Here is a 9,059-nt window from a genome sequence, read left to right as displayed (position 1 = left end):
TATAATTGCTTGCTTTCTGTCTGATTCATCTTAAGAAATGGCACCAGATAAACTGTTTAACATACTATCATCATTACACCAGTGATGGCATATATGTTTCACAAACACAATTTCTCGTTATCTGCTGTCATTGTTGTATATTTGTAAATTATTATATGCATGCATACCACATTGTCATTTGGAATATTCAGGCCAGAAAACATGATCAGTCACTTTGCAACATCTGCTACTCTCATTCCTACATGGTTTTTTTTACAAGTTGTGACCACAATATTCTATCAGATAAATGAAGATAAGTAAGCATTTGCCTTCATCAGTTCAAAAGTAAGGATTATGGTCTTACCCCCTAAACCTCAGACAGCATAACAAAGTTTTACTTCTTGACCTATGAAAACTCATTAAAAAGTAATTCTACATTATTAAAATACACTATCATGACACAGCCTTATCATAACATCCTTCAAAATAGCCTTCCTCATTTAAAACATAGGCCACGAACAGTGTTGTCATAACATCCCTCAGTATAAAGCCCCATCACTTGTAACACAGTCCAAATGTGTGGCTGTAGCACAGGTGTATGAATGCTATGAACAGTGTTATCATAACACCCCTCAGTATAAAGTCCCATCACTTGCAAAAGAGTCCTAATGTGTGGCTGTAACACAGGTGTATGACTTCCATGAACAGTGTTATCATAACACCCCTCAGTATAAAGCCCCATCACTTATAACAGTCCAAATGTGTGGCTCCCATGTACAGTGTTATATTGATTATAGTTAGGAAATAAGTCTCTGTTATAATATTATGTTGAGAGTGTGCAGTTTGAGCACCTTGTGGAAAAATGCTAAATACTGACTTATGTGAAAGAACAAATTTTTATTATCACTAATCCATGTAATAGCAGAACAAAGTTATGATTGACTATCAACAATTTTTTAAAATCTACCTTGAGCTGGCTTCTCTGCTTTTTTAAGAAAACCTTGATCTTGGATGTTTATTGTACACTTGAAACTTGCAACTTAACAAAATGTAGCCATTTTACATAACATAATACTCATCATTATAAACATTATCATCCTAGACTCTCTGGATTGAAAGTCATATGATGCTTATATGATGAGTCCAACTGCTAATGGCACAGACCTAGATGTACCATCACATAAAGTGCCAACAGATCTGGGTCTGTGCAGTTTGTATGGAGTAATTAGTAGAACAAACAGACCCTAGTCTGCAGGCACATTATGATATGGCAGATCAGGACTTTTGTTATTTGTAATTTGACTCAACTTAATAGGCGATTATATAAGGTATAATGCAAAAGGTACACGTAAGATACTAATCTCACTGTTTCCATGGTAATTGAATGATTAATATCACATTCCCATTTTAGCTCTTTCTCGATAATGTTTGAAACTGCACTGGTCTATGCAAGCACAGTGTGCCCATCTGTCATGGAATGAGGTAAGAAAATAACTTGGTGATGCCTTAGAACAATTTTGTGCAATTGATTTTGTAGATATGTACAGCTTTACCTAGCGGTAAGTTTTCTTTTTTTCATTTCTTCTGAAAGTGACTGAGTAATATGTGCATTACTTGTTGTCACATATTTTATTTTCATTTCATAAAATCTCATTCATTCACAGACATTGTACTTGGTGCTTTTATTCAAACTAAAATCCATTCAATTTCATTCCAATTACACAATCAAAAGCACTCATTACAAGCCACCCATCCTAGGATCTCATCTTTTCTGCATGCACCAAAAGATTCACAGATGTACATATCCACTGTATCCTTTTCTTCTTGTGTGAATGATATAGCTAGTACCAGGTGACTGTGACTGAAATGGAAACACGAAACAAGCATACCTATGTTAACACCTTTTGTTTAGGGTAAACTATAATCCTCCCCTCAGAAACAAAAAATTTAAATGACAAAAATATGAATGTTAAAAATGTTGAATGTCATAAAGGAACACAAACACATTATAGAATATAGTCACTCTTCAATAGGATAGAAAAGGTTTACAGACAAGCCTATGGAGACAATTTCATGGTTGAACTCTGTGTGTGTGTATGTGTGTTTTGGATTTTTAACATAGCTTTAACAATGTTTCAGTCATATCGCTATGATGTCTGCAGTGTGGTACTTTATAGTGATGTCTAGCGCTGAAGCATCATGCCACAGACATGTAGCATGATGTCCCACCCAGTCATATCCTAACACCAGGATGACCAATCCTAACACTAACCTCTTAATGCTGAGCACCTAACAAGGCAGCTGCTAGTACCATTTTTATAAGTCTTCAGTATGACCTGGCTGGGGTTTGAATCCATGATCTAGTGCATCTGAGATGGATGCTCTAACCACTAGGCCACCAGAGTGGTCCATTGTTGAACTGAAAAGGTGTTATATTACAATTGCAACAAATGGTATACATGTAGAAATACCTTATATTCCCATCAGTACATGGCAACCATACTCTATTCCCATCAGTACATGGCAACCATACTGTATTCCCATCAGTACATGGAAACCATACTGTATTCCCATCAGTACATGGCAACCATACTGGTAATCTATGGAGGAGGATCTTCTCTCCAAGGCCAAAGGTTTCTATGGGATAAATCTAATCATTATAGTTTGGAGTAACCCTGCCATGACCATTATATAGAAATCATTTTCATCTTAAGGAAACATGGAATGTATTGAATAGAAATCATTTTCATCTTAAGGAAACATGTTTATTGCCTTTTGATTATGATGTTATTCAGGACACAATGTTCATTTAAAATCTTGTCATCCCAAATTTGTTATATTCTTATGTGGATTCATTACACTTCATCAGGCATCAATATTCACCTCCTCCTGGGCAATCACTCTGGCAAGCACCCCAAGTGGTGGAGGGCTGCAGGGGTCATGCTACCAGATGAAATGGGTAACTAACTCTCCTAAAAAATGTAAATTTCACATTTTTCTGTCAGGTAAGTGAAAATGACTTTGCCCTGTGATTTTTTAGAGTACATTGAGTGACCATAGGTTTTGAGATGATCACTTGCTTTAGCCAGGTTAGTTCCAGTCTTGTGTTGTAGCTCAAGAAGAAATGTAGGCATGCATCAAGCCATCAAAAAGCTGGTGTTAGTACCAATTGCACCAACAACAAAAAAAAATCTTTGGCACATACACAGGCATGTGTTTCGATAGTTGATTATCCATTAACCCTTTCCTAAGTAAGTTAGCAACTATCACTGCCCAATTTCTGTAAGTTATCCTTTTTGATGGTTACAACATATACACTTGTGTTTGAAATTTAAACAGCAGTATGTAAAGAGCAATTTATTTTTTAAGAGTAGATTTGGTGATCTGAATATTTTAACTGCTGCATGTGCAATATGGTCTTCATAAAATCAGTTTGAACTGTAAGTAAACCTGTCATGGGGAAATAATGGTGGACACGGATGTGTTTGAGAAACACTTCATTACCTTGTCTGTTTTCATAAACCATTAGGCAAATATATAAAGGGAATGGTAAGTGTAAATGTCAAAGATAACCTGGCAAATGTCAGTGATAACAAAGATAACCTGGCAAATGTCAGTGATAACAAAGATAACCTGGCAAATGTCAGTGATAACAAAGATAACCTGGCAAATGTCAGTGATAACTAAGATAACCTGGCAAATGTCAGTGATAACAAAGATAACCTGGCAAATGTCAGTGATAACAAAGATAACCTGGCAAATGTCAGTGATAACTGAGCTGGAAGAGGTGGGACTTTCCTGGGAGAGGCACATTACTATTCATAAAGACAGACCTAGATGGCAGAAGTTAGTTGTTACAGCCTTATGTCCTAGAGAGGATGAAGAACTTTGACTAACTAAAGCTAAAATATTATGTTATCGAGGATTTAGCTGGAAAATGCAATTATGTAGGAAAGAAACATATGGAATGATGCTATTTTGTGGAATCTGAGAAGTGCTGTAAGGTCAAAGTTGTTTTCTGACTAAACTCTTTTTGGTGAAAATAAAAAAAAATGAGACAGTGAAGCAAATACTATTTAATGAATGCCTAATGTTACTATAAGTATGTAGACAAATCATAAAACTTTAAATTTGCAATCCTATCAATGGACTGTTGTAATGAAGCTAGAAAGTAAGTGATTATGTTTAGAAAACCCCTCTTTCTTAAAACAGATGCACTCACATATTGGCTGTGTCAGTTTGGTTAGAACGAAGGGTTCATTAATACATTGACTAAACTCTTCAGTTTGTTGTCTTTGAGTAATTAGGGTAATGTTTTATTGGCAACAAAGAAATTAGGACAAACAGTATGATCTGAAGACACGTGTATTTTCTCTCATACCTGAAACAGAGATTAATTGTTTCACACAAATTTTAAAAACATTTCAGTTACCATTTTGTAGTGAACTTTCAGAAAATAAACAAAATTTCATTAAGGGTAGTTGATTAAGCATTTTTAATAACTTGCCATTAGAGTTCTGTAATTTAGTCACTCCTATCAGTTAAAATTCATTGCAATATATAGCTTCTACTGTGATCTTGTAAAGTCATATGGCCAAAATACACTGCATTTGAATATGATAATTGTTATAAATATATAAAATGTGTTTATAAAATACACACAACTCAGAAAATTTTCTACTTGAAAGAAAATAAAGTATTCCTTAAAACCAATGTTAAATGCAGATATGCATGTATGTATGTATGTATGTATGTATGTATGTATGTATTTATGTAGGTAGGTAGGTAGGTAGGCAGGCAGGCAGGTAGGTAGGTAGGTAGGTAGGTAGGTATAGTGTTTTTTGTTTTTCCTCCCACTTCTCCCTGTTCAGTCAAACAAGAGAGGTCACCTGTCTAAGAATTTATGAATTCATGTCTAACCTGACCCCTGGGGATGGTGGCTTCTTGTCCAAAACATGAGCCTATATAGAGCTGCAAACTCTGTTTAACTACCTGTATTTAGAATGGATGGTATTCCAATGACACTAAGCATGAGACAAGGTGAGGTTGACCTCTGCATGAGTCTTCTGGACCAGTGGTGTCAGAACTGTAACTGAAATGACCCATTGGGTGGAGTATATACTTGTATCCACCTGATGGCCTCTTCATCATGTCTACAAGCTCAACCTGCAAACATTAATGTGAAATTATTAATGGCATGTATCAAGTTTGTCTTTTCAGCTGTTTTCATAAGGCAAACAAATATGTCTTTCTCATTAGACAACATCCCTGTTTTTCATTGCTGATCCTTGCACTTTTCCTCTCATGGTTAAAAAAAATTCCTGGAATATTATTGTTCATCTAACTGAGCCGGTTTTGCCCAGTACTTTAAGGCACTTATTACATTATATATAAAAATCATTATAATGTATTATTACAACTCTATGGTCTTAAAATAAGTTATAAAAAAAAGAGTGAGAAGCAACAAGCATTGTAATATTCTTTTATTTTCCTAGAATATAGAGTGAAATTGTGTAAAAAGGAACTTACAGTATTAAAAATTAAAGGTATTGTTGTGCCTGTGGTGGCCTGTGTAGTGGTGATATGCCAACAGTCTTTTCTTGGATCACATTAGTACAATCCAAGAATGTAACCCTATTTGAAATTTCACTATAAAGTCCAGTCTCTATTTCCAAAAATGTTATATCTGAGCACTTTGTAAGTCTAGAGAAGAATAACTTGAATTAAATAATTTATATAAATAAATTCCAGCCCAAATGAATTACTGGACACAACAATAATATAACTGATTCTGCTAAAATCTTACAGCATAAATAAATAATTTTTCCAGCAAAAAGATTATATACTCCTCTACCTAACCTCAGGTCAGAATGATGATTTTCTAAGGTTCCAAACAAGGCCAGATTGGTGGGCAACATGCACAGGGCCCTTAGGTGCAAGGGGCCCCTAATACTATTGTCTGATTTCACAGGCAGTGTTGTTAATAGTACTGTAACCATGATCTTGAAACAACTTTACTGCATTGGCTCATTCTGTTGCATTTTGTATGTTGCATGACTGCTGCAGTGCTGCTCAAATAGAAGAAGAGACAGAAAAATCATCCAAACAGGATGTCTACTATTGACAAGATGCATAATGTGTTCATGTGATCAGTAGACTCGACTCCGGATTGTTCACATACTAGTTAATTGTGATATTGCGTTACGTAAGTCTTGCTGATTGTAAGTCCACCAAACGTTTCATTGTTTTTCTACCAAGTGAGAGCCATACTGGCAAAAATCTTGCAATAATCCACGTTGGTTGTCTCATAGATGACTGTGAGCTGGACTTTGCCAAATATCGAGGGATTCTTATGATAATGCTGCAAACATGTCAGGTCGATATATAATGGCCTGCAGGAAAAACTGCATGAACTGAGTCTATATGCAACCTATATTCCCTGCACAGCACATTTGTTACATTTAGTTGGATGCAATGCAGTTGACTGCTGCCTTGAAGCAGTAAATTTGTTTGCCATGATACAGCAAATTTACACTTTCTTTTCTGCATCAACAAACTGTTTGTCAGTTTTGCTCTCATTTCTAGAAAAAGACACTCCTTTTCCAAAACATTTGTCAGATACCCAGTGGGAGGTACATGCAAAGGCAACTAATAATGTGTTAAAAAGTCATGGTGCAATGCTCAGTGGATTAGAATCCATTCATAATGTTCAGACAGGATTAGAATCCATTCATAATGTTCAGACAGGATTAGAATCCATTCATAATGTTCAGACAGGATTAGAATCCATTCATAATGTTCAGACAGGATTAGAATCCATTCATAATGTTCAGACAGGATTAGAATCCATTCATAATGTTCAGACAGGATTAGAATCCATTCATAATGTTCAGACAGGATTAGAATCCATTCATAATGTTCAGACAGGATTAGAATCCATTCATAATGTTCAGACAGGATTAGAATCCATTCATAATGTTCAGACAGGATTAGAATCCATTCATAATGTTCAGACAGGATTAGAATCCATTCATAATGTTCAGACAGGATTAGAATCCATTCATAATGTTCAGACAGGATTAGAATCCATTCATAATGTTCAGTTACAGACAGGAGACATGTGACTAGAAACCAAAATAATATTTGATCACATGCAAGAGCTTGAGATTGTTATTATGCTGGAGTTATGGAACGATATACATAGCTATGAATTAAATAGCACACAGCATGAGTCATTCCATAAATACTAAATAGGCCTGCAGGCTACAGTTAATAATATCATCGGCTTCGTCATCAACTTTAACGATCTGCTGATATCTATGGACAAGGCAGGATAGCTATGGGCCTCTATGTTGGCTGTGCCCAGGGCCCCCAAAGGCTTTAATCCGGCCCTGGCTCCAAATGTTTACAGATGAAATCTTAGTCAAAATTAGAAGTCTTTTTCTAAAATTATAATCGAACATGTAGTAGGCAACAGGTAAAAGCAACATTTCATGGGGAATTTCCAACGTTCTAGGCTCAGATAGAGATAAACATGTATACTACAGAACCCAAATCAATGACTCATGTCAGATAGAAAATGAACTTGATTTTGGACAAGGTGAAGTCCAAATATAATTTTTCGTATCTTATATTATAAATAAAAATAAAAAGACAACAAAAAAATGACAAACAAACAATGCAAATTAAATATACATAATAATATTTATGTTTTTAAGATTAAAATTAACACCTACCAACCCTAATTTTAAAACCAGTGCAATAGGAAACACATGTACTTAGGGGAGGAGGCTAAGCAGCCAAATATCAATTGTATATTTCCTGTCAAATAAATTTAAGCAATCAGAATAACTTTATTGCTCCAAAGTGATTAGGGAGAACAAAAATGTTTTGACAAATGAGAAGCTCAGACAATTAGGAGTAAATTGGAAGAGAGTGATATGCTTGCCATTGATTCAGCTAAAATGTAAATTCCACATTAGCAAGGTTAAAAATTATGCATTTCCTTTAACATTAGTATCAGACAGAAGATAACTGAGCTATCTTTATGCACTATATATACAGACACAAGTAATTTTCAATGGGCAAGAGTACTGTGACACATTTTATCAATGGGCAAGAGTACTGTGACACACATGTAATTTTCAATGGGCAAGAGTACTGTGACACACATGTAATTTTCAATGGGCAAGAGTACTGTGACACACATGTAATTTTCAATGGTCAAGAGTACTGTGATACACATTTTATCAATCACAAATAGGGGAATGTTCCTGAACATTGCTGAACAGCACCTGACAAAGCAAAAACAGGCTTTGGCTAACTATAACTCTGGGCAGGTCTTTCACAACTTGCACCTTGTTCCTGCTAGATGTCATGCATGTGCTGATGTACTTTTTGCACAGCAATTTTGGGCAGCTCTTCATACGTCTCAGCAACTTGGGTAGGAAGATATTACCTACTTTATCAACTAAACAAAATATTTTTAAAACATGCAACAAAAGTATTATAGAAATATTATGGGATAGTTTACTATATTCAATATGACATCAACTTTTAATAAATATAAATTAACTATTTCAATAATAATAATAATAATAATAATAATAATAATAATAATAATAATAATAATAATCATAATAATAAAAACAATGACAGAATACATTTTTTTATTACATAGTCTGCATTGCTGTAACAACAAGGAATAGTCTGTATTGCTGTAACAACAAGGAATAGTCTGTATTGCTGTAACAACAAGGAATAGTCTGTATTGCTGTAACAACAAGGAATAGTCTGTATTGCTGTAACAACAAGGAATAGTCTGCATTGCTGTAACAACAAGGAATATTCTGTATTGCTGTAACAACAAGGAATATTCTGTATTGCTGTAACAACACTTTGGTGTGAAATACACAGCAAAAGATGTTAGTCCAGGACCAAAAAATAGTCTCCATTATTATAAATATTGGAAAGTTTATTTACAAAATTGGTTTGTAACCAGTTTACTGCTGATATGAATTGTGGGATGGACATTTTTCATCACATGATATGAATTGTGGGATGGACATTTTTGATCACAA

This window comes from Sinohyriopsis cumingii, chromosome 12 (assembly GCF_028554795.1).
Source record: "Sinohyriopsis cumingii isolate HCF-2022 chromosome 12, ASM2855479v2, whole genome shotgun sequence".
Classification (NCBI taxonomy): Eukaryota; Metazoa; Mollusca; class Bivalvia; order Unionida; family Unionidae; genus Sinohyriopsis; species Sinohyriopsis cumingii.
This window is presented reverse-complemented; position numbering follows the sequence as displayed.